General features: G+C 40.3%; 1 protein-coding gene across 3 annotated transcripts in view; it reads right to left on the bottom strand.

The window, feature by feature from the left end:
• PRLR (prolactin receptor) overlaps nucleotides 1–26601 on the bottom strand; it is a 175013-nt gene that overhangs the window by 67520 nt on the left and 80892 nt on the right. For all 3 annotated transcript variants that reach the window (XM_074570489.1, XM_074570491.1, XM_074570490.1), the window contains exon 3: nucleotides 902–992. The gene's annotated coding sequence lies outside the window, so the exon portion shown is untranslated. The remainder of the gene's footprint in view (nucleotides 1–901; nucleotides 993–26601) is intronic.

Raw genomic sequence — 26601 nt, forward strand, 5'->3', positions numbered from 1 at the left:
ATACACATTCTCATCAAAATGAAAATGATAAGCAAACACACACAGCTCTTGTAAGGACAAATGATTGTAAACAAAGAACTTTTTTTTTTTTTTCTGGTGATACTAGTTTCTAAAGACATACAAAGTTTTCAGATGGCCTTTCAGGGTTTGCATGTCCAACTTCATTCTATAAACCTGAGGAAAATACTTGAAAAGAAATTACCTACATACATAGATATAGCACTACAAAAGAAAAAACTAGCTGAAAGAAAAAAAAAATAGCGAAATAACAGATCTAGTTCAAAGCCACAGGGTGTTCATTATATTAAATAAAATTGACTTTCAAATCTTCTTTTTACACGGACTTGATCCTATGGCTGCTTCTTAACAAAGTCTGAAATGTTTCTCTAAGTATTTCCTCTGGTCTTTCCTTTCAACTCTGCTTCTCTCTTCATTAGACACAAAACCTAGTGGGTATTTACTAACATGTAGGTTGTTTATTCCAATACTTAAACAGTGGGGCAAATACATTATTTTATTTAAAACACTGGGAATTACTTTTCTTGGAGTAATGTTGCATTTAAAACTCAAATCCAAAGATTATATGCATATTTGGTGATAATATGATACATAAATATTCTATAGCCCTAGGCTAATAGGGATTTTATGTTAGCAGTAGCTTGCCCATGGCTTAAATTTCTAATGGGATACTTGCAGCAGGGGTGCACTCCACTTTATTCTTCTTATTACTTAAGTAATACACAAGTTATTTGCTGACACGGACTTCAAGGACAAAAGGAAAAATCAGAACATCTAGTACCATTGGCAGATACGAGGCTAATACATTTCATCTATGTAATCAAATAATTTGAGATAATATGTATCATCCAGAAAGAGGGCAGAAGTAACAGTGTGATCTTACCAGGCTCTGTTCTCAGGCAGCCTCCACTAATTTCATAAACCTTCTTTGACTCCAAATCTCCTGGCTGAAGTGCAGTGTTGTGGCCTTCCCCCTGTCGATTGACACAAAAAAATAGGCTGTGTCAATTTGCAGCTTATGCCGTGCCTCTTCTTATGGATGTCTACCATAAAGTCCTTATTTAGACATTATCCCTGATAATTTATCTTGGTGGAAGAATCATGCTCAGAACTGAAAAGGTATTGTTAACTTTTAAGTTTTCTGGTTTTAGCTTCTGGCGATCTGTTCCTATGAGTTTAACCTGCAGATGAAAAGGCTTTTAGTAATTTTTCTCTTTATACAATTACTTAAAAAATAAGTCCCCTATTCTTTCTGAATAACCAGACTAATTGTCCTCACATTAAGACTCTGACTTCAGCTCCTCCCCAGCTACTGCAGCTCTCTGCACCCTTCTATTTCTTCAGCACTCATAACATGTAGGAACATACTGAATACGTGAGAATGTGTTTTGCGAAGGTGCACAGAGAGATTGTAAGCAAAATCACCCCGTTATGGAGGCAAGCTTGTTGAGATCTCCTGTTAGCATACTGCATCACGCTGACAGTACCTGAGTTGCTCGTCCTCTCTGAAGCCTCCGCGGTTCCCACAATCAGTGACATAGTCTCCACTCTGTGAAAGTTATCTTCATTACTCACTACTTGCTTTCTACCATTTTGTACCTAACTATGCTTAGCACACTGTAAGAATGGCCCTAAGGTATCATGTGACCCAGACTGCCACATATGATTACCTTCTTCTCATCCTTATTTACCTCCATGACGATTGGTGGCCACTTTAGTCAAGAGTGATTTCATTATTCATTTCATCATCAAGAATTAATCAAGCAGAAGCAAATGCAGTATTGATCTCTTCAGAGGTCTTTTGGAAACATCTCTAAAGAAACAGTATTACCTTTGGAGATTTAGTGTGTGTTTTAACCCATTTTTGAAGCACTTACTGTTTTGAACGGAACTCTGAACAGACAATTAAGATGTTTTTCAAAGAAAAGATATTTTCCTGAACATTACATCATGAATGTAACTCAGACCTTCAAGAACCCTTACGAAGAAATCTTGCCTTGGGATTTAAAGTGGTCACTATAGCTCAAGAAGAGCTTTAGGATTCTTTTCCATTTTGGATTTGCCGTGGTTAACAAAATCAAACTCAGAACCACATCATGTAATCTAATTTTCAGCTATTCTGTGTTAAATCCTGTGACCTATTCTGATCCAGCAAAGCCTGATTCTGCCAAAAAAGATAATTGGCTTGCCTATGTTCTTACATAGAACTCAACAGAATTTCATCTACACCTAAAGCCTTCTGCCTGATAGATCATGTCCATTTACTGTGGAAGCTAAGAGGATTAGAGGATATAATTCTCATACAGTAACACCAATTTATATTTGAAACAAAGAAAAACACTCAAGGACATGGACAAGATAAAAATGTACTAGTACTGGACCCTTTTAAAAATCTTGTGAAAAGCCCTTTGTCTATTCAAAAATCTGAAATATATCTACATTCAGAAGAAAAGCAGTCTTTTCTTGTGAAAACATTTGGTGGAAAATTGTAAGACCAAACAAAAATGTTCAGGATAGAATGATTTGTCGTTTTGTTTTTCTAAAGAACTAGCACAACAATATCAATCCCCAGAGTTGTCCTTTAAGAGTCACCGTGATATATTTTTTTAGAGAACAATGTAGTTGTTTAAATATACATTCTTCTGACCATATTTATCCTTGTTGACTTCTGGTCAGTTGTAACAGGGTCAGGCTGTTTTTCAGTTTTAGAGATCAACTGAAGATTACATTAGTTAATAGTTTTCTAGCAGAAAGCATACCTGTAAATCAGTATTATTTAGGTATGTCTCCAGGGGATCTCTATGTTCAGCTTGAACTGGCCTTCTGAACAAACTGCACTTTTAAGTGCACCTGTAGCCTTCATTGTTTGGTGCCATGCTGTGGTTTAGTGTATCATGTGCCTTGCTTGTGGAATTCTCGAACTAGCTAAGCAAAGAAACAGAGTCCTTGCTTGACCGTAAAATTAAGACAGAGTCTTGCCTTTGTATTTTTAACTTCAGTGGTCTATTTCAGGCAACACAGAAGACAGCTTCATCAGCTTCACTGCAATCACATCAGTTGATTTCAGTTTATGTTTCACATTGTAAGATATCTGCTTTGTAAAACACTCCAGAATGTTTGCATTAATTTGATTCTCTGAAGAAAAATACGAGCGACATCTTGAAGCAAATCTCTTCAGCAAAGATGGGGACCAAGGCAACGGGAAACAAAAGGCGGAGAGAGGCATGTACATCATCTGCCCCATGTGGAATGCTGTGCCTGGCAGGCCAGCAGCTGCAGACACACATGTTGCTGCTCTGCATTGTGTTTGTGTGTCCCAAGTACTGCAAAATGCTCATGCAGCCTTTGGGCTAGGACAGTAGCCAAGAGCTAACTCTTAAGCTACTCCGTAGCTTAGCAGGATCACACTGCCGCATTTACAACCCATTCTGCCCACAAGGACACCTAGACCCGAATTTCAGGGTGGATAGAGAATTAGCCTCCCACCAAGCTAAACGTGCGAGGTTCCCCGTGGGGAAAGCAGCAGAAGCAAGGAGGCAGGGTTTAATCTACCAGTGCTATATCAAACCCGACTAAAATGTTTTTAGCATGGCACTGATGTACGAAAAGGTTTCTTGCTTCAGCTTAACCCTCACTAGTGCCTACATTAGCAAGCTGTGAACTGGATTAGGAAATAAAAAGCAAATAAGTTTAACTAACTCTATTAAAATTATGTAGCTGACATAAAAAAAAAGAATAAATGCTAACAAACTCATTAATTAATTGATTTAATCTCTTTAATTTTTCCCATGAGGTAGTTTATATGGGAGTTAATGAGCTGCCAGTCATCAGTCATTGGACACTGACTGTTCAACATTCAAGAAGCTGATTAAAAAATATAGGTGCTTATTTCATTCTGGTAGCACAACAGGATTGAGATTATTAGTTAGGAAAGAGACCAGATATTTTGAGCAAGGGAGAGGCAATCATTCTACTTACACCAGTCTGAAGTTATTCCCATAAAACTCACTATAATATTAGCTTTTTCCTTATATGGATTAGAACTGAGGAAAATACCTAAAGCATGGTATGATATATAAACCAAAATAGGGCACAGATTTTAACATGCAGAGTTACTCCAACTGTAAAACAGAAAAGGGGGTCAGCATGGCTACAGAGGTCTACTGTCTTCAAAATAAACTTCTATACATATAGAAAGATTGTTAGAACAACTTCAACCTAGTTATAAATTACAGATGTCAACCTATGAAAAAAACACTTCACATTTTGTAGTGGAGGATAATTTTCTTCTGGTCTTTTTTGGTGATGCTGAGCAATTAAGTCAGTTTACATGGTATGGTTCTATAACTTGAACTAATTTCAGCAGTCCTGCCCAATAAACTCCAGATATTCCTACCTTCTCTGTAGCATCATTTCCAGTATTCATCCGAACAAGCAATGAATCAGTTCAAGGCACCGAAACCAATCACTTTTTTTTCTGTAGAGCTTTTTTTTTGTGTCTGTATGTGTGTTATATTAGCTCCTTGAACAAATCAGATGAATATCAGTGAAAGAACAAGGGAGGAACTGGAGATGGTTTAAACTCTTATGCAATCACACTTAAACCCAACCTGTTTAAAGTACCCTTGCTTCGGGCAAACACTAAGAATAATTCCTATGGAGTTCTGATTCAAGTGTGAGGACATAGCTAAAAGCTAACATCAAGGTGACAATGTAAAAGCCGATGAAAAACTATTTCTTTACTGGCTGCTATCAAAGGATTATTAAAATACGTCTAGCTGTTCTGTGTAGCCATTCAGGCTGGCCCTACACAGTCACTGATCTGTTGAACCTAGTAAGCCGTCTGTTAGCTGAAAAGCAAAATGCAAGAGTGGAAATCTGGTAAACGCATTTTTCAGGTACTCATGAGTATTGCTTATTACCTGCAACGAGTTTTCCTCATGTCTGTTTGAATGAAGGTAGCTCACGCTACAAATCCTAGTACAGCTGTGATGACATACCCAGACTTTTCACAGAGTTACTAGGCAAGAGTCATAAAGAGAGTCCATAACACAACTGAAGAAGAGCTTCCAAGTCTGGGTAGCCTATGGCTCAGCTACCTGTCTCCACCGTGACAGAAAACAGCCACACGCTCCCCTGTGAGCCGGGAAAAGTTAGTTGTTATTTGTGGGAACCAAGGAGACATCTTCCTGAGAGGATTAAAACCAGCTATATACACAAACAGCAACTTTTCTCAAGTATGTTTGTTACAGTTAAGTAGCAGTAGGACCCCCACACAATGGGATAGCATAAGCAAAGTCTGACAAGTAAAAAGTTTGTGAACATGGTATTGGTCCTTAAGCTGTGGCCACTGGTCTTCCCACAGTCAGAAAAAGAAATCTTTAAGGTCTGGTGGAAAATATGGTAATGGGTGTGTGGGGGAATGACGAAATCCTACAGATGCAGTGAAAGTTATCTCCTGTTTAAGGAATTTAGTCCATACACTCTAGACTGCATCTACCTCACTTTGGATGCATAGTACATATAAATTTGTGGTTTCTTGTAAAAAGAAACTTGAAATTTCAGGTTTTTGTCAAGCACCACCCATTACCAGTGGTCAGAACGAGGGCAGCAGTTCCCCAGCTGACAGAATCGCAGTCCTCAGCTCAGACACACTCTCCATACAAGGAGAGTAGGTTACACTGACCTCTCTTCCAAATGCTAAGGGTGTAATTCTACAACATACTGAGGTACACCAATACAGCTGTCTCAGGAAGCTTTCCTAACTAAACTTATTGCCCTTCCCATACTGCAGTTTCCTACTTATTCAGTTGGGTTGATAACAGCTGCTTATGGGTCTGTGAGGCCATCATGCAAAGGGTGTGTACTAAAAAGTAACCTACAATTTTTCTTAAAGCCTCAGCCATCTCAGTGATTCAGTTTAAACTATTCCTAAACAAGCAGCTATATTGGCACGACATAGTGAATTAGAAGACATGGGTAGGGAATAAAAGCTTAAGGCTGGGATTTCTTTAGCTTTCCTATTACAAGTAACGTGTAATGGAAATAATCTTTAGTTGACACCTATTAAAGGTTAATATTTTTCTTACTTCACATCAAACGTCAGACAAAACCCCAACAAAGGAAGTGGGGGTGCCTTAAAGTTATTATGCTTGTGATCATACTCTCTCTTAGATCACCGATACTAGGCATTGATGTTAAATCAGCTCAACTACAACTCTTGCATCCAGAAAGAAACTATAGTTTTCAGCTGAAAGGGGTTAGACAGCCCTTCCACTTGAGATTGGAGCCTAGACTCCAAAATAATTCTTCCCTTCACTATTCCTGGTTTCTGGCATAAGCCGGTGACTCAGTTTAAGGTGCTGCTGCTCAGCTGAACATTTACTGCAGCAACAGGAAAAGGGAGGAGAAAAGCTGCTTTTCTCCTCCTTCTGAAGCATTCCTGAGTTCTGGTCTGAACTTGCTAATTCATTTTTACTGGAGCCAGGAAACAGCAATCAGGTGTTTACCACTCCTTCGTTCCCAGGATCTGCTCAGCAGTGACAGTGAATGGTGTATTTTGTTGCACATTGACCTGCCAGTTGGTATACTGCAAGGGACCATGTTTCAAGACTTTGGTGCTAGAGTATTCAGGGTTGGATTCTGGGATACTGGGGAATGGAGCTCAAACCCGACTTCTGACACAGGATGAATAGATGTTGATAAGTGAGATTCATTGGCAGGGCTGCAGCTTGAAGCTGAGCTTTCATTGCTCTTCGATGGATTCAGCTTTGAAAGAGAAGGAAAACAAAGAACACTACAAGTTTGTCCCATTAAAGAAAATACATTTTCCCAAATATTCAAACAGCTCAGTAGTAGGTTACAGAAAATACAGGCTCAAGCGCTACTGTTCCTTGATTCAGATCAAGAACTTGAATGCAAGTCTTCCTTGTTACAGTTAGTGCTTCAACTACTGAGCTTCTGGCTTTGGTGAAATAGTTGTCTCCATCTTCTTATTAGTAATTCCATCTTTTTCTGATGATGCCTTACTTTATCTATATGAAGACTTGACTGTGAGGTGCCCTAGAATGCCTTGTCCCTCTTTCTTTGGGCACAATCCAGGTACATTTCTCCCTCAAAGAATCGCCTTCAACAATGCTGTATTGCCCTGACACAATCTTTTTGTACTGTCCCTTCTTTCAACAACAATAGGAAAAATGAAAACACTCCTCACTATGCATTAACAATCTTTTCCCAGAATAAAGATTTCCAGCCACCTCTCCTGAAGTGCTTCTTAGCTTCCATACTCCAAGACTTAGACTGTGCTGTTTCTATCATGTCAATTTGTACGTCCCTCGTTTTCTGGACTGCTTTCTTTTGTAGCAATTCCTAAATCTCACTTGAATGCAGTTTAAAAAACCATCTTTTCCTGTTTTCTTCTCTGTTCCTCCCAAAGGTTCACAACAGTGCTTGTCCTGCTTCCGTAATACTCCATTATTTTAGTGCATCTCAAGGCCCCATGACTAGTTTATCTCATTTCTAGCAACCTTACATAGGAATCTAGCCCTTCTGTAGATTTACAGAGCCCATCACAGTTCATTTTCTACAGTACAGCAGCAAACCAACCCTGCCTGCCACAGGATGTACCTGCAGAAATGAAGTCGGACACAGCTAATTCAGAGTGTCCATTCTTTACCTGTCTTTACCAGACCCTCTCATTGCCTCCATCAAGAGTATGCATGATTAGATTAGGACTGGCCTTTAAAAAGTCCAGAGACCATCAGACAATCCCTCAAACCCCAACCAATGCCATTATGGACAAGTCTCAACTTTTCTATCTTAGCTCAGCCTGCCTGAACTATTCCCGTTTGTATAGTTATTAAATATTAATTGAACCAGAAAGCAAAAGGCAAATCATAATCCAGCAGCAAACACATTCATCTACGATGCTGGACAGCCAGGATCCCCGCTACAGTTAATACTGTATTATTTATGAAGCGTGGAACTACTGATAAAAGAAATTCAACTGTTTTGTTTTTCATAAATATTAACACAGTTAACTACTTGGCAATGTGGGGTAAAGCAATTCTGTAGCTTGTAGTAGCTATTCAGACTTCTTTCAAACTGGAAAAAAAAAAGAAAGGTACCATAGTACTATTATCCTAGTGGGTAAGATAAATCAACTGGGGCATAGAATACTACAGTCAACTCAAGTTGAAAGCAAGGACCTAGAACTGATTCTTTAAAAACTCATGACAATGAATGCCCTAGCCTCTCAAATACTTGAACTAGAATTTCTGGTTAAAAAATATAATGAGAAACATCTCCCTTCCAAATTAAAAAAAAAAAAAAGACCTTTGAAAATATTCCTATAGAACATTTGTGTCTTAGCAAATAAAACTTCCAAACGTTTTACACCAGTACTTCTTCATAGATGTAATTAATTTATATGTTCCATTATTGCATCAGGAGGTTAGAATGGGGGACTGAAAGAAGTTATACTGAAAGAACTGTGGAAGCGATAAAGGAACATGCAAATTTGGTTTAGAAAGAAAACAGTTTAAATTAATCTTAAAAGAATTATAAAATCATTTAAAGACGTAATTGTGCAATTTTTAAATGAAAATAATCTGTAACTGAGTTCAGAATTTGTTCGCAAAACCAGAAATGGAAACTCACTATTCCTTCACATTCTCTATGGAGTCAGGTGATGCACTGCTTCAAGGAGTGTGTCTTTCTAAAGACCTGAGTCTCATAAAAATCACCCTCTTTGAACCATAAAGCACCTCTTTACCTCAACAAGTTCACCCCTGATTTACACTATTATTGTGGATTATATTTGGGTTTCTTGTGTCTGAGACACAAAATTAAGGGTCTGTCTACCTGTCGGTATCAATGCTATTCACAGATAGTCAAGCTAGTTCTGAGGAAATTAGCTTGAGCATGTAAATTAGTATCACTGCATTAATGTAAGCCTCCAGAGGGGATAATATATCCTGCTTTTTAGCATTGTGTAATGTAGACAATTCCCCTTACAGTTTTAGTTAATGAAAGACTCTTTTCCATGTTTTTTTCCAAAAACTGTTATGTAACATCACTGTGTGCTGTAAATAGCTTCCCACTTCCATCTGGTGCCCGAAGTGCCTTCTCTAAACTGCTTCGGTTGGTAGAGTGTTTGCTTTCTAGTTCTTCAGGATAAAGTATTTGTTAGCCTTCTCACAGCGTATCATCTTTTCTAGACTACAGCTGCCAATAAACACCCGGCAGTGGCACGCACATGATATACTGTTAATACAAATATATTCTTACTAGTTAAACAGAGTCTAAAAGACGTTAAAAAAATAATGAAGACATGTCACAACAGATTGGACAACATTCATGTAGGGAGTATTCCCCTTTATCAAGGGGCTGGACAGCATGGTCATATTAATACCTGCTACAATTTTTATGATTGTACGGCAACTGATGGATAGAGAAAACCAGTAAGAAATCCAAAAGCCCCCTGAGCAATGGCCTGCAGCATTATTAACCATCTGATCTCAGTACCTCTTGCTCAGTGCTCTGGGAGAAAACAAACTCTAAAGGTCCTGCAAATATGATACCGAAAACAATAATTCTTGACTTAAATTGGATTTGTGACTCTATTGTTAAAAACATATTTAAATGGTAATGATAATGGCTGATTTCTGTTACAGATCACATCAAACCATGATTTTTACCTACACCAGTCACAGCCACAGTTTCCAATAAAGTTCAAATTAGCCAAGATAATTTGAATGATGTCAAGCAATTCTGAAACACCGTTGTATTGGGTTTGTGTCGCGCAGTTTTGGTAGCAGGAGGGCTACAGGCATGGTTTCTGTGAGAAGAAGCCAGAACCTTCCCCTGTGTCCGACAGAGCCAATGCCAGACGGCCCCAAGCAGGATCCACTGCTGGCCAAAGCTGAGCCCATCAGTGACAGTGGTAGCACCCCTGGGATAGCATAGTTCAGAAAAGGTAAAAAATGCTGTGCAAAAGCAGCTGGGAGAGAGGAGTGAGAATGTGTGAAAGAAACAACTCTACAGACACCAAGGTCTGTGCAGAAGTTGAAGGAGGAGGTGTTCCAGGTGCCAGAGCAGAGATTCCCCTGCAGCCTGTGGTGAAGACCTTGGTGAGGCAGGCTCTCCCCCTGCAGCTCATGGAGGCTAACAGTAGAGGAGATATCCACCTGCAGCTCATGGAGGACCCCACACCAGAGCACATGGTAGCCTGAAAGAGGCTGTGATGCCATGGGAAGCCCACACTAGAGCAGGTTTGCTGGCAGAACTTGAGTCCCTGAGAGGGGCCCACGCTGGAGGAGTCAGTTCCTGCAGGACTGCATCCCATGGAAGGGACCCACACTGGAGCAGTTCATGAAGAACCACAGCCTGTGGGAAGAACCATGCTGGAGAAGTTCATGGGGGATTGTCTCATATGGGAGGGACCCCATGCTGGAGCAGGGGACGAGTGTGAGGAGGAAGGAGTGGCAGGGACAACATGTGATGAACTGACCACCACCCCCATTCCGTGTCCCCATGCACTGGTTGGGGGGAGGACGTAGAGAAACTGGGAGTGAAGTTGAGCCTGAAAAGAAGGGAGGAATGGGGAGAAGGTGTTTTAGATTTGTTCTTATTTCTCATTATCCTACTCTGGTGTTAATAGGCAACAAATAAAATGAATTTCCCCAAGCTGAGTTGGTTTTGCCTGTGATGGTAATTGGTGAGTGATCTCCCTGTCCTTATCTTAAACCATGAGCCTTTCATCATAACTTTCTCCCCCGCTGTCCAGCTGAGGAGGGGGAGTGATAGAGCAGCTTGGTGGGCACCTGGCATCCAGCCAAGGTCAACCCACCACATCACTGATAGCACAGTGACTCACAGTTTTACAGTTATGTTCAAACACAACGTGCTGATGAGATATCATTATTGCTATACAGCTTCTACAATGACAACAGTCTCTAGACTTGTATTGCTTTGCTGTGCACTGTACAAATACAAAGGATATGGTTCCTGTTTCAACAAATGTGAAAGCCAATGATTTCACGCATAAATTTTCTCCATAGACTGTATAGTAGAAGAGGATTCAGGAGGTCATCTAGGCGATCTAAGTGCCCCAACATGGGATTAACAATGCCAATTTCATTCCTGAGATTTGCTTAATCTTTCTTTAAAATGTCCAATTAGGGGAATTTCACAATCTCCTTATGCAATGTAGGCTAGTGCTTTATTATATTTATTATTAAAATGTTCTTAATATCTGATCTGTATCTTCCTTGCTGCGACTTAATCCAAGTACTTCTTTTGCAGTCTAAAAGCAACAAAACAACAGACTCTCTGCAGAGCTAAGAAACACTACTTAGAACATTTTGTACATATGTATCACCCTTCTCTTCTCTTACTTAGATTTATCCATCCAGCCTGTCCAGATCCCTCTGCAGTGCCTTCCTACCATCAAGCAGGTCGACACTCCCACCTAACTTGGTGTCACCTGCAAATTTACTGAGGGTGCACTCAATCCACTCGTCCAGATTATTGGTAAAGATACTAAAGAGAACAGGCCCTAATACTAAGCCCTAGGGAACAACACTTATGACCAGCAGCCAACTGGATTTAACTCCATTCATCACTATTCTCTGGGCTCGGCCATCCAGCCAGGTTTTTTCCCAGCATAGAGTAGTCCTGTCCAAGACACGGGCAGCCAGTTTCTCCAGGACAGTGCTGTGGGAAACCATATCAAAAACTTTACTAAAGTCCAGGTAAACACCCACAGCCTTTCCCTCATCCACCAAGCATGTCGCTTTGTCACAGCAGGAGATCAGGTTAGTCAAGCAGGACCTGTTTTTCATGAACCCATGCTGGCTGGGCTTGATCACCTGGTTGTCCTTCATGTGCTGCATAATGGCACTCAGGATGATCTGTTCCATAACCTTCCTAGGCACTGAGGTCAGACCGACAGGCCTGTAGTTCCCAGGATCCTCCTTCCTGCCCTTCTTGTGGATGGGCGTCACATTGAGCAGGGTAGGTTTTGAGTAGACATTAGGAAGAAGTTCTTTACAATGAGGGTGGTGAAACACTGGAACATGTTGCCCAGAGAGGTGGTGGAGGCCCCATCCCTGGAGACATTCAAAGCCAGGCTGGATGAGGCTCTGAGCAACCTCATCTAGTTAAAGATGTCCCTGCTTACTGCAGGGGGGCTGGACTAGATGACCTTTAAAGGTCCCTTCCAACCCAACACATTCTGTGATTCTATGGTTTGCTAGCCAACAGTCTACTGGGACCTGCCAGGTTTGCCAGGACTGCTGGTAAATCATAGGAAATTGACTCGGTGAGCATTCTGGTGTCTAAAGAAAATATCTGGTCTCCTTTTCCCCCTTCTCCTCTTTTAGATTCTGGGAAGGGTGGGGACAGTTTCACACGACCCAGGCACGGCAAGTGCCACGTGCGCTCTTGCCTGACGCAAGACCCTGTCATATGAGCCCTCTGCCAGGGGACCCCAGACCCCCCCAGATTTTCCAGTCACATGACTGGCTTACACCCCCCTGCCCCCCAACTAGGTCAGCCCTCCCCACACTACATCATCATGCCAATGTGAGGTCACCATTGTGACACGCAGGTGAGGCCGTGCCCCAGCCAACCCATCGCTGTAGGAGAGCGGCGCATCCTCCCTTGGCCCAGCACGGGGCTGCCCCTTCCTGCCATCTCCTTCACGGTTCAAACCCTGTGATCTCAGCGCACCCCTGTAATCGTTTGGCAGCTAAAACCATACCTTCCTGCTCACCTGGAAGCTTCTCACGGGCCCTTATATATTCTTGATACATATGATATATAGCTATGTAAATATCCCTATAAATATATCCAGAAAGGAGTGTATAAATATGCATAAATGCATACATACACTTCTTTTTATATATATAAATGAATTTTTATTTGCAAAAGTTTACATATGAAAGATCACTTAATAAGAGGTACTGAAATTAACAAAGTTGAAATATGAATAGAAAAAAATTAAATAAGAAGAAAATACAGTTATGGGAGACCACCGGTTAAAAAGACTGCTGAAAAACCAGCCAGATCACCATACAGTATTACTCAGGCAGCCTTTGAACTCTGTGCTGTGCTACAAGGTACAGGCAACATTGCCTACTAAAATGGAAAACCAGAACAAAAATTACTTTAGAGGAACATGTGTAGGGGCACTAAGAAAAGCTCTTAACGGGTTTTGCCCCAAAGACCACATCCATCGGATAAATGATAGCGGGGTTGTGATTTATGACAAACCCAAATTGTGCAGCATGACACGGGCAGGGGATTACACCTACCAAAAGGCCTCTCAGATGTGAATGGCTCTCCTGAACCTGATGCAGCAGTAAGTGTGTCTCCTGCTAGGACAGAAGATAAACTCCTGAAGGCAACATCCGTCTTACAGGTCATCTACACCTTACATAGCACACTGTGTCTTACAAACTCAGAATGTCTCCTAACGTAACATTCAGCTGGCTGAAAGTAGGTGCCAACAAGTAATTCATCCTTCACTCACTCTTCTTAAACAATTTCGCAGCAAAGATCCAGCACAGTTTTTCAGACCTACACAATCTTTCCCATTCAAGTCCAGGGGGCAAACTGTGTTACAGCTGAAAGATCTCAGTGAAGAAGCTCTTCTGAATGCTTGTCTGCATCTGGGCCACTTCAAACGAATCTGGTTTGGGTTTGGCACATTATATTGAGCAGCCATGAACAAAAATGAGCCTTATTAAAATATATCCCCTTTTCTAGTGGTAGAACAGGCCATCTTCATCTTGTTTCTTTTCCACTGTTCAGTAGGGTTTGTTATTCTTTTTCTTCTTCTTGTGGCTGTGATGCAGCCTGGCACTATCCATCCATTTCTTTTTAGGGGTTTGAGGAAGGCCATCCCTTCAGGGCTGTGACATGTCACTCGACAACCCCTGAGACCTCCTGCTTTGCTGATGTTTGCAGCTTGGCCACAACAGCCTGGGAGACAACTAAGGAAATCTTTGGCCATGTTTTCAGCCATGCTTTTAATGTGTGGCTTAATAATTTCCAAAGTCCTTTAGAAAAATTATATAGCTTTTGAAAAGAAGCTGTAGAATACCTTCTACTGCACCTGGGCTCTTTAAAAAGTCATGTACAAGGAGGGGTCCTTTTAATTCTTTTACTACTACCATTACTGCTTATTCTTTACTACATGATGGTGTGCTTTGTTAAAATATCAGAACCTCCCAGTGCAGCAGATGCAACTTCACAGCCTCTTTTCCACTGTGAAGTAAGTTGTGCTTGTTTTCATTTGTATTTATTTCAGTGCTGCCTGTATTGATATGAGCTTGGTTCACCTCATTACCTCACTAGGTAATGTACCTAGTACTGTGTCACTGTAATGATCTCACTATTACTAACATTTGCCAGAACACAGCATCATAATGGGACCAATAAATCTCCAACCAGGTGGTGCTCAACAAGGTTTTATGTAGAGGTAGACCAAGGTAAACCTTCCAGGCATGTCAGCTGAAAAGGGAAACTGTCACTGGCAAGCCCAGCAGAAGTTTCCAAAAAAAAAATCGCTAGCTTCCCAGCTGTACAGAAAGCACAAGATTTTTCATCTGTTTTAAGCATTGTTTTCCTAATTGCAGGACTGAAGACCATGGCTGGTCAACAGTTAAAGCTCTGTTCTTGGAACTAGTAAGTGGTTATACATTCCAGTAATATGCATATGGATGGATAATGGACTTGCCACAAAGAATAATGCCATGTCTTACCCAGGAGCACTACTGATGTTACTCCAGCTGTCTGGGTATTGTATTTCTGCTAACCTCACCTCCCACTGGCCTGACAGCTCCCAGGGGCTTTCAATAGCTGTTTGGTAAAGTTCAAACTGGTGTTTTGTGGGGGTGCAAGCATTATTGGGGAGCATGATGTAAAAACCACAGTTTATCATCCTTATTTTTCTCCCACTCTGGCTCCAACTGCTAAACATCATGGACACGAGAGACTTTTATCCAGCTGTTAAATTTCTAGGGCCAGCAATACCACTTTAAAAACAGCTGTTTCTCCCTTCCTTGCCTTTTTACTGCTAGAAACTTTTCAATTTTGTAGATTCTGTCCTCAACAGTTTTCAATTTCTAAAGTTCACTGAAACGAAACGTCCCCTCGATAGCTCGGTGACTGTCGTCTATTAAGCAGCACATGGGTATTTGACCCTTTCTCACAGTTTCAACTATTATCTGTGAACATCTGCTCATAACCATTGTCAAATCTTTCTTTTGTTCTAGACATCCTCACATGGTCTTCCTTTCTGAGTGGAGGCATATTTACTCTCATTTTATACCAATTCCCAGATGCAGCCTTCCAATTCCCAGATGCAGCTTTCCAAATCCTTGCAGAGCTTGGAAGTTTCACGTCCACAGATCTGACTCTGACAGCACTGTGGAAGCTGCAGTTATAGCTCTTTATTATAAACTCCAGTTAACACATCAGTGTAGCAAATCCTAACTGTGTGCCGTAAAACAGCCCCACTTCTTGGTTTCTAGCATCCTGTTAAAGCAGTCTGTAACAGAGGCCTCTACTACATTATTAGTAACAAAGAAGTGAAAATTATTCTACTTTAACAGCTTGTCTAGAGCCTGGTTTAAAACCACCCATTCCTTGCTTGGTGTGTAATTACTGAGGCAGCAAAAACGGTTTTAAAAACCTCAGCTGATTCAGAACCCATTCTGTCTTTTAGAGTCACACTGCAAGCACATTTGGATAATATGTTCATCACCACTAAAATGAGCTTGACACTGTTATTGTGTTTAGAATACGCCACAAACGCCTGCTACTTCTACTCTTTCTCACTGCCTTACCTGTGTTGTAAGAGTCCTGGTTTACAAGCCACGTGGCCACCTGGTTTCTGTTCAGATCAACAGTACTCCTGGCTGTTTCAGAAAAGGGATTGACTCTCCCAAAGCTTCTCACTTCCCCAGGAGCATAGTAAATAGCTTTTAAAAGATGCTCCAGTCTAGTAACATGCCTCTAACTACATGCACACACAAAAACAAACATCAGAAAACTGATTTCTGTTCCTTTTCTTTCAAAGATATTCTTTTTTTTTAAAGTGTTGTCATTTTTGTTTTTGTTTTTGTTTTTTTTTTTTTTCCTAAGCAAGAAGACAAACAGTTCACAGAAAAATTCTGTCTTCTATATAATCAGCCAGGATTATGTTTTCAAAAAGTGCTATAAAACCCACGTCAACGTAAGGATGAGGGAACGTGCGCAGCACAACCCCTGCCATGGCATTACAAACAGTTGTTAGCACACTGAGATGTAGGCAAAAGTTGCCTCCCACCCTCTCCAACAAACTTTTGTTTCCAAAATCGCACCCCAACCATCTTCTTCCCAATGCACATGGTCTTTTTAGGAAAACCCATTGGGGTGTAGGTGTTCCTACACACATGTTCCTGTGAAGTTGTTTTTTATTCTGGCTTTGTACTTTAGTAAGCCAGGTTACCTGTATTTTCTAGCACAGGACAAAGTCAAAGGACTGTCCCAGTAATACTGTACAGTAATGGGGTTGGTTTGCAGGTAGCTGAGGGAGGCTACTTGGTCAGATTCCCAGCTTTGGTCTGTTCTTTGGATGAGCTGGGGCTGGGTTGTGTCCTCTTGGTTTGCTTCACAGCCCTTTGCCCAACACATATTCAAATCTTTTCATGGCCTCCCACTCTCTGACACACTCCAATACCCTTCAGCTGTACTTTCCTTTTCTTTAATTTTCTTTCTATTTACATTAATTTTTTTCTTAATTTCATTATCTCTTATTAAACATTTTATACACTTTATAATACTTACATATTTATAAAGAAGTGTAATTGTATAAACATACATTTATACACTTTGTACACTCTCATATGTATCTTTACAAACACACACACATATATGCATGTGTGCATTTGTACATATAAATGTACATGTGAGGGCCTTTGACATGCTTCTGGGGTAAACAAAAAAGCAGGGTTTGCTGTCAAGCTGTCAGCAATTACAGGGGTTGTGAGATCACATGGGGTTTGGCCATCACCACGACAAAATGGTGACTCTCATGGACAAAGGGAGGACTTTCTGGCCCTGAGGGATCTGATATACTTCTGGGACAGGTGGGTCATATGGCTAGAAAAGGGGGAAGGGCTTCTGGGGACAATGGTCATCAGACTTTCAAGGGGCAGGTCTTCCAGCAGAAGGTGGGGGAATGGGTTCCACACCATCTTGTATCAAAGTTCTTCTTCAACTGTCATGAATAACATTTCCCTCAGTTGTAGCCTTTCTTCACCCTCTCCTTATCTTCCTGAATCACAACTGGCATCTATGTTGCCATCACTCAAATAAGGAATGAAGTGAAATATTTGACATAAAATAATCTAGGAAACAGTACATAATAATCATTAGAGAGAGCATTTACACGTGAGTAGTATTTTAACATACATTAGTAATTATTACAGGCAGTTTGGATTAATTTGGCATTACTTAGGCTAAGCAGATATATGATTATTAGGCTGTAGTGATGACACAACACACATTAGGTTGGGCTTTTCCTGGAGAGATTAGAAGAAATACCTTGAATGCCAAATAGACAACAAAATATTTTTTATCTCCCTTATATTAAGGCAAAATGGCATGGTCATAACCAATTATTTTATATATACAAAGATAGTTATTACTTAGAACAAAGGGGCCACATGAGGATCCTACCTTCAGATGCCTAGACCTTGTCATTGAACCTGGTAGTTTAGTAGTTTAGTGCCTGGTACTTTATTAAAACTTCCATCTTAATAGGTAATTTCTCTATTAAAGTTTTTTAAAACTAATCTTTACTCTTAACTTAGAAGTATGTACCTTTCATGGTTTTGTACTTTAAGATATTTTTGCTATTTTTATTCTGTATTCACACAGTCATGATCTATCTACCTTTCATACCACCATAGCACATGACTTTGGTCTATCGTAACTGTGTGTATTGTTCTTTCCTTTCTCTTTGCATCCCAATTAAGTAAAATTAATCTTTTAAAGGAAAAACCTACTCTCTTTGTATTGGCTTCCTTGAACTGTCATGATTTCCCAGCTAATGTTTAGTAGTGAGGAAGTAGCAACTGCAGCAATTGAATTTTTGGATCAAGCTGTGCGCAGATGTAGATTTGGCTGCGAGTCATCTTTGCTTTTCCAAACGCCACCTCTTGTTTCCTCCAAGGAAGAGGGTCACACCATATGGAAGCATCCAAAACATGCTATTCATCAAACAGATTATTCCCTCCCTAGTGATAAAACTGCCATTTTTATAGTATGATTCCTCCTGATTGTTCTTCCTCCAGTTAGAGATCTGAAAGTTTTCAGATATTATCACTGCCAAGTTTATTGGCTGTTTTGATGAACCAGTACATACTGGCTTGCAGGGAACGTTATGTATCACATGTTCAGTGGAAGTGGAAATGTGACAATTTAAAAGTAGTATTAATATGGAATGACTTCACCCTGAGGGAACAACATATGTGCTAAGAGATCTGTTATGTTAAAAAAACTCTGGTTACCTCAGATTGTCAGGGGGATGAAAATCAGGAGATCAGAAAATTTCTCAAAACAAGGAAAACAAACGATACTAGATGTAACAAATGTGCTGAATGAGATCTTTTCAGAGACCATTAACTGTAAAGCTAGAGGGATCATAATGATAGTCTAACCTATATACAAAGGCAATAAGACTCACATAAGTGCAACCCTGAATAACAGACACCTTTCAGAAAACTGTATTTTTAACATTTGTTTTAAATGTTCATTCTTTCACATTTTTAATTCAGCAACCTAGAGTGAGGCAGGAAGAGAAAACGACAAAAATACAGCAGAGTGCCACTGGCTCCTCCAAATAAAAATAAAACAAAAAAACAATCTAATCTAGTGGACTTTTAGAAATGTAAAATAACCCCCTAGCTCCTTTTTGGTGCATTATGTCGGCCTGGCCTAAAAGGTGTCTAAGCAGACCCCTCCGCTTGGTTGGTCATATGCTGCTGCGAGGTATGGGGGTATATGCGGTAGGAAAGGCCATCAGGCAGAGACACAGAGGCACTGGGCACGTACAAGCTGCCGGTAGGGCAGTAATAGGGTTCCTGCATTAAGGGGTAGCCCAGGTTCAGGCTGCCCCACAGAGTGTGTTGTGGAGTGCATCCAACAGCACCTCACAGACACCTCACGCGTTCTCCACATGTTCAGTACGCTGACGTGTGAGTGTTCCTATTCAAGCAGGTTCTAAGTACTATTCTGAAATACTTCTGGAATACTCCATCCCTCCCCATGCCCACGGTATAAGCCGGGACTATGGAAACAAGTAAGTGCTTTGAGATTTACACTTATTTGTATCTTCGCAATGGTTTTTTTAAATATTTTTTTCTTACCTGCCAATTTCACAATTTTCAGTGAAATACGGAAAAATATGCACAATAAAGCAGTTTGCAAAAGCGAATCTGTGGTCCTACAGAGGATTTTCAAAGTCTGAACTACTGCAGATCTCACCCTGAACTGTTCCACGGCAGTGAGCCGTTTGTGAATACCGTACACTGATTGTTCTTTCTCTCAACTTGTCTCTCTTCTCTCCCTTTTCTAGTCACTTTAATGTATATCCTAGTAAATGCTCTTGAAATAAATAAAGTTTGAGTTGAATTGTTTGAATTTGATGGAAAAAGTGACATCTATTTTTAAGTAAAAGTTAACTTATTGTACTCTTTTCCAGATTTAACCTCCAGATACTGCTTTCAGATGAATCACTGTCATTACAACTAGACTCCTTAGTCATATAGTCAGAAACTGATATACATTTCTTCATGGCTTAGTGCTTCCTGAATTCTGATCCAAACTCTTCTGAATCTTCAACTGAAACATCCTACACAGTTTATTTTGAAATAAAGATCAAACCAAACCTTTGCAAGGTCACCGTCTATCCTGTAACTCAAAATATGAAACTTTTTTACTGCAAGAGAAAATTCCAAAAGAATATAGCACATACAGAAAACATCACCATCAGTGCAGAATTCTACCAAGCATAGGCTTCTTCTGGGAATGTGAAGTTACTTGCTATACACTATGAACTGAATTATTCTTTAAGAAAACTTACATTGACCAGCCGTAAAAAACTGCCATGCAATTTGACTGAACTCCAAAGGACAGTAAGGGTTTGTAATTCCTAATAAGTAGGGTGCGATGTCCCAAGTAAGATGAGATGACTAGATCATTCTGGTGTTTATCAATATTCACACTTGAAAAAGTGGGAGAAAGGTTTTGATGGTGGTTGCAACAGCTGCAAGTCTCATAAAGTCCTTGTACTTCTGCGATTAGACGGTATTCCTTCTACTCATAACAGATGAGGAGCAATTTGAAAAGTAGTCACAAGATTCTCAGAATAAAGTTTGTACTGGTCCAGACGATACCAAAATGGATAGTAAATCTTAGAAAAGGAAAAGCAGGGATTTAATTTACACTGAGGAAAGTTTTTTAGAACTTTTATCCAGACACACAAACTACAGTGAGCTGAAACATTTAAATAAGCTGTAACAATTTTAATGAAGTGTCTCAGAAGAGAAAGAAAACCTAAGCAATATTCTGAAATACTGAAATCAGTCATCACAGATTTTTATGACGAAAACTTTTACATTTTTGACAGTTTCATAATTCAATTCTAAAAAAAAAAAGCTTTAAAATGAAATTATTTTCTTTCAGATTAGTCAGCATTAGCTGGATGTTTTGTTGAGCCTAAAGTTTTGTCTTTTCATTTTGCCAAAACACAATGAAGAAAACCTGATAATTTCAATTTCTTTAAAAATAATTTTCTGTATTGGCAATGAACTGAAAAATCAGTTATATGAAAGTCCAATTAGGTTGTCTGCAAAGATAGTCTTACCAACAGAATTACCTGTGGCTCCACTGGAAGTTACGATGAAGTCCTAGGGCTAAAGAGTGATCGTATAAGAAGTCCACTGGATATGAAAGTTCCTTAGCAAGTAAGTTTTTACAAGGATTAAAGGACATGTTAAATAGAACCATTACCAACTGGTATCTACCAGAACTGCAAGATACTATTCTCTCAAAGCGAGGTCATGACCTCTTCAGTAAGGCCAGGCAACAAAAAAGATAGGAAGCAGGAAGGGCACAAAAGTGAGAAACCTTCCTTCTCTCATTATTTAGCTCATGGAAATACTTGAATCCTTGATTTCATAATGTTTAACTAAATTGGTCCACAGTGATAACTTGGAGTGGGGGGAAGATTGCAGAATAGGTACAGCTACAGCTGACCCATCAATAAAAGATATTACAGTAACGTGAGCTGGTTCTCTAAAAGGGTTAGGATCAGCCTCAAATGAACGAAGTTTAGCCTAGTTTGCCCATACAGCAGGAGTAAGTATGGATTCATGTGACAGGAGATTTCTAACTCAGAGCCAGGCTGAGGGTAAATGCGACAGCCCTCACAGCTAAACAAGGATGGAGACCAAACCAGGGGATGAAGGCATCCCCCCAGAAGTGTAGGGGACCAGTCAAGAAAAGATCAACGAGAAAGTCTTTGTGAGTGAAGTTATGAGAGCATCAGATTAGTCCAATTAATTAGTCCAACAAAGAACCTATGGTGCAGGCTGAGTTGCTCTTTGACCCCACCTTGTGAAATCCTACAACTTCTCTAAAACGCAGCTCTACCGAAGGAATAAATGGGAGCCAAAACTGGTGCTAAAGCTGACGCCACAGAAAACCAAAGTTTTCATGGTGCAGTGGATTTTTGAAAGAAGGATATTGCATAGCAAAAGTTTGTGACAAAACCCAAACAAAATCCTACCTGCAGGATAAAAAGTGTATTGATGTGTATACATGTAAATGCAGGAACACGAACACATGGAAAACATATTAAAGTTTTTAAATTTGAGTGTCTGGAATATTAGCTTCAAACAAGACAAAATTATATTCTTTCATGAGCCTGTAATTAACCTGTGTCTAATTCCAGTGAAGAATACAAGCCCGGGAGACTGGAAGTTTGGACTGAAACTAATGCAGCTGAAGGAAGTGGCTGAACTCCATTTGCTTCACTGCAGTATGGAGTGTGTAAAAGTCAAACTTCCACAATCTCTAAATGAAGGCCAGCGCTTTCAAAAGCCACCTTTGTTCCCGAGCGCCCTGTTTCTCATAGCACAGCTTCAATTTGCTACAGTTGTTAATTCAGCTGGACCCACAAAAACTTGACACTTTTAAAAAGGACCTTTAGCTGGGCAACAGCAAAACATGATAATCCAATGGAAATAGCTTAAAACCACGTAAATCCCTTCTCAAAAAGACAGATGAAAATTAAGAGACCTGAATTACCCTTCTGAGCTCAGTCCACTGGAAAACGTTGCCCTGTAAAACCATCACATCTTTCACAAGAAAATGTACTCTGGAAGGTTTCCAGTTCAATTTTACCCACGCAAAAATTGCTAGCATTACGTATCAGCTTTCGCTCCTTGTTCCTTTATACTATTCTCCAGATTTTGTTTTCCTTCTGGATCCGCAAGCTTCACGCCAAACGAGGGCAGATGTAAACCCTTGTGTCAGACTTTTTAACGAGGCTCTACTTCATCGCAGGAGACGGGTAACGCAGTCACGCCACAGACTCTGCGTATACACTTGGTGCCATGGAAAGCGCGCGTATGGGAAACGTCTGCATTCTTTACGGGGACATCCCACCACTACTTGTTGCTTAAACTTGTTCACGGCCTGGGCAAGCCATCCGCCTGCCTTGGGGAAGGGAGTGCCCACTTCAGCTCGGTAACAGCGAGCCAGCCCTCCCCACAAGGGAAGGCTCAGAGCTGCAGCCGAGCGCTTCTGCAGGAGGGAGCTTAACGCTGCTCATACGGGCACAGAATCTGTACGCTGTTTTGCAGGCTGCTGCGCTCTCTAGAGGGAATTCATAGCAAAAGAAGCTGTGTATTCATTTCCCCTTCCCTTCCCAGACTATTAATGAATTCCCAGGTGCCTGTTGGAATAGTGAAAATATTACAGAGGATGACGATACAGCGCTTCAACAGAATGCAGGGAAAACTGGCTAAAAAGATGCTCTCAGGATCAAATCACACTGTTTTCTTTACTCCTTGCCAGCTCGGTTACCAGATTTTTTTTTATTTCCCTTCTCTCAGGGATCTGTTTCCCTTCAGCCTTCAATTGCCAGTCTATACTAATACAAAGAATTCTTAGGATAATAACACACAACAGGATCTGGTAACTCCTGAATGTATATGCAAACATAAGAGAGGGTAACACAGGAAGACTGAAATAATAGCTAAGGATCATTAGGTAGTGGAAGATATGACGGCTGTTATGGGAGCTCCAGGGGGTTTATTTCCTCAACCAGCATATTTTCATTAATGAATGACAGAAATATTCAGTAAATGTAAACAATATCATGAGATCAATATTAACAAGTGCATTAAAAATGCTTTAAAAAAATAAATGCAATCCTGAATGTCATTTTTAAAAGATGTATAGTAGTGGCATCTCTGTGTCCAAAACAGAGACCACTGACCAACAAGCAAAAATGTCTGGGGTTTCTTTTTTTTTTTGGAGAATGTGAGCCATACAAGATTTAGCATACCATATTAAGTTGAACTGATTTTACTTTTTTGGTAAGTCTTTAATTTCTGCTAACAGAACTACAGCCTACTCTGTCCTTTGTACAGCGACACAGAACCCTTTATAGTCAGGTAAACATATACTAAGAACAGGTTTAACTGCAGTACTTACTTTTGCCTGGTAACGAAAAGTATGTTGACCCATGTCAATTCATGAATGCTTCCTGAACGACGTCAAAATCCAGGATTTGAAAGTTTCACTTATATTCAAAAAAGAATCCAGAAAAAAAAAGGGGGGAGGGGAGGAGGTTGTAGAAGACCCAAAAGTAGAAAGATAAACACAGAAAAACCCTGTAAGGTTTACAGCTCTGCCTGCAAGACATTCAGCCTGGCAGCTCTAGGAGAAATACAACTCTGTGTACTTATGCATGCTCTCCCCATTAGGGGAGGAGTCAGTCTTGCAACACTTACGTTCCTTGCTGGAGGCAAAACAGTGATTCTCTTCAGTGCAAGCAATGTTTGGAGTGTGACAGCTTTAAAGGTGAGAGGTGTACTCTGCAGCGTAGAAATGCATCAGCAGAAAAATAATATTTTTAAGTGTCAGCTACATACTCTACAGGTTGCTGTGGCTCCTTCTAAATGCTTATTGCCTAGGATTATTTTTTTTTTAAGGGAAAACTAATACCCCTTCAACATTAAACTGCATCCATAATACTCTTTATGCACATTTTACATTCTAGAATAGCAGAAAAAATAAATTCTTTTTGCAACAGAATGAAAGGTGTTCAGTGTACATCAAAAAGCTGGCTTAACAGAAGAAAAAAAATATCTTTTTTTTGTAACTTTCCTATCTTTTTCCTGTGGTTTGAAGAGAGTTTCAGATTATGCAATAGGGCTGTGAATTTTACCAACATACTTAGTTATTCACTAGTCATCCACCTGTACTTAACTGAAGACATACTGCATATTCTTATTAATGCTTTCATTGAATCACATTTTTAATCTTTTCTGTATTCATGCCAGTGAACTGAATAGAAAATAAAATGCATGCATGTGTAGTGAAAATTCTTTTAAGCAAGAAGATTGAGCAAGAACATTCTCTTTCATAATGAAGTGAGATTTCTGTTGTGTGGATATCAGGTTGCTATTAGCGTCAAGTCTCTCTAATCAAGGTCGGAATTGTTCACATCTTGTGACCAGATGGGCATTCTGCAGACTATTTCAAACAATCAGTTCCTTGGCAAGACAGGCAAACATTTTCAAGTAAGAAACACATACCTTGTGATCTATCCATGCAGAGATATAAAACTTCAGGTGTGTTTCTGCAGCGTGGTTGGGGCTGCGGGAACTGCCAGCTGCTGCGGAGAGGAACCGTTTCACTCTGCCCCTCCACCTGCCTTGCTCCCTTCCATCCATCCACCCTGCGTGCTGTGTTACCCATTTCACCCCATGTTAAAACAGTTTAGGGAGCTGAACTGGTGGAAGACAATTCCTTTTTCCCCCCTCCTATTGTACATTTTTGAACCGGCTCACTCTGAGGTCAAACAAATGCTGGCGATAGGGGAACGGAACGCATAGCTGGCAGTAAAGACTCGGTTGATTGTATCATAAAACTATGCCCTAAAATTGATCACATGCTCACAGTGTTCAGCCAGCACTGAGCAAATTCCACCAGTGACTCTCTGCTTTGAAAGGGATGAAACTGCTCCTGGTAAATAGGGAACGCGTGCTTGAAAAGATGCTGTTGCCTCAGAAATGAGAAAAGGAACAGAAGGTAGAACCTAACAGGTATTTCACCAGCCGGAAAAGATGTAGCAGGCTGTGGCTGGTTGTTTTCTTTCTGCACCTGCTTGCCTCTGCTCAATACAGGGAGATCAAAATGGGGAGGGGAGGGAAAAGAGATTTTCAAAATGAAGGTGAATTAAGAAGTACTGCCCACACCATCACGATGTTAATTTCTGTAAGAGGTGCATGTAACATTAAGGTCTGCATGTACATTTTTATCCTAACAAAAACAGGCCTTGTACCCCTGGAATCTGGCTGATGGGAAAAGGAGAACAAAAACTGTATCACTAATGATTGAGTGAAAGGCAAGGTGAGGGATGAGATCTGCTATCATCGAGATCAGTAACAAGAACAACATTTATACCTGTGCTATCCAGTTTATAGCTAGTTGATGCAATGCAACCTTGGTAACTGTGGCACCAGGCAGTGCAGTGTGAGGTAGTTCTTAAATTTCCCCAGGATTCTGAGTTAGTTTTTTTCAGCTTTTAATGAGCACTGTGTGCCTGTGGCTACACCACCAGCAATATTCAAGGCAGTCAGGCAAGTCTGCACAGGCACACTCAGCCGCCGGTGGAACACTGCCAAGAAAAGACAACTGTGATCTTAGGAGCACTGGATTAAGGAGAATATTTTAAGGTACTAGTAAGATCTCATATGCACAGAACACAGGTCACCCATGTTCAAGAAAGATTCTTTCAAATTAGGACAGCAGAAACAAAAGGTCACCAAGATGAGGTAAGGGTTTTAAAGCTTACCTATTAAAAAGTGACTGGCTGAACTTGGCTGGTTTAATGTGGCAAAGTAAAGGTTGAGGCAGAAAATGGAGCAGGCACTTACATGTCCCTGTAAAGGTAATGTATGTCTATAAATACAAAAGAGAGTAAGCGCTGGAAAAGCCGAGTAGCTGTTTAGGCTAAGGGACAATTCTGGAGCAAAAAGAACAGATAGAAACAGAACACAAATAAAATCAGGCAATAAACTAGACAGATACTAACCATTGGAGCATGAAAAATTGGAGTAGACTTTCAGTAGGATAAAAAAAAAGCACAGCTACTTCTGAAATAGAGTTTGGCTGGTCTCTGAAAGGGATTATCAACTTGACTTATCCCATGTCATGTAACTCCTGTATCCATTTTAGAAATCTGGTTTAAGTCAGGCTTTTAAAATGCCCCTGTACTCAGAAGAGAAAGAT

This window comes from Larus michahellis, chromosome Z (genome assembly GCF_964199755.1).
Source record: "Larus michahellis chromosome Z, bLarMic1.1, whole genome shotgun sequence".
Lineage (NCBI taxonomy): Eukaryota > Metazoa > Chordata > Aves > Charadriiformes > Laridae > Larus > Larus michahellis.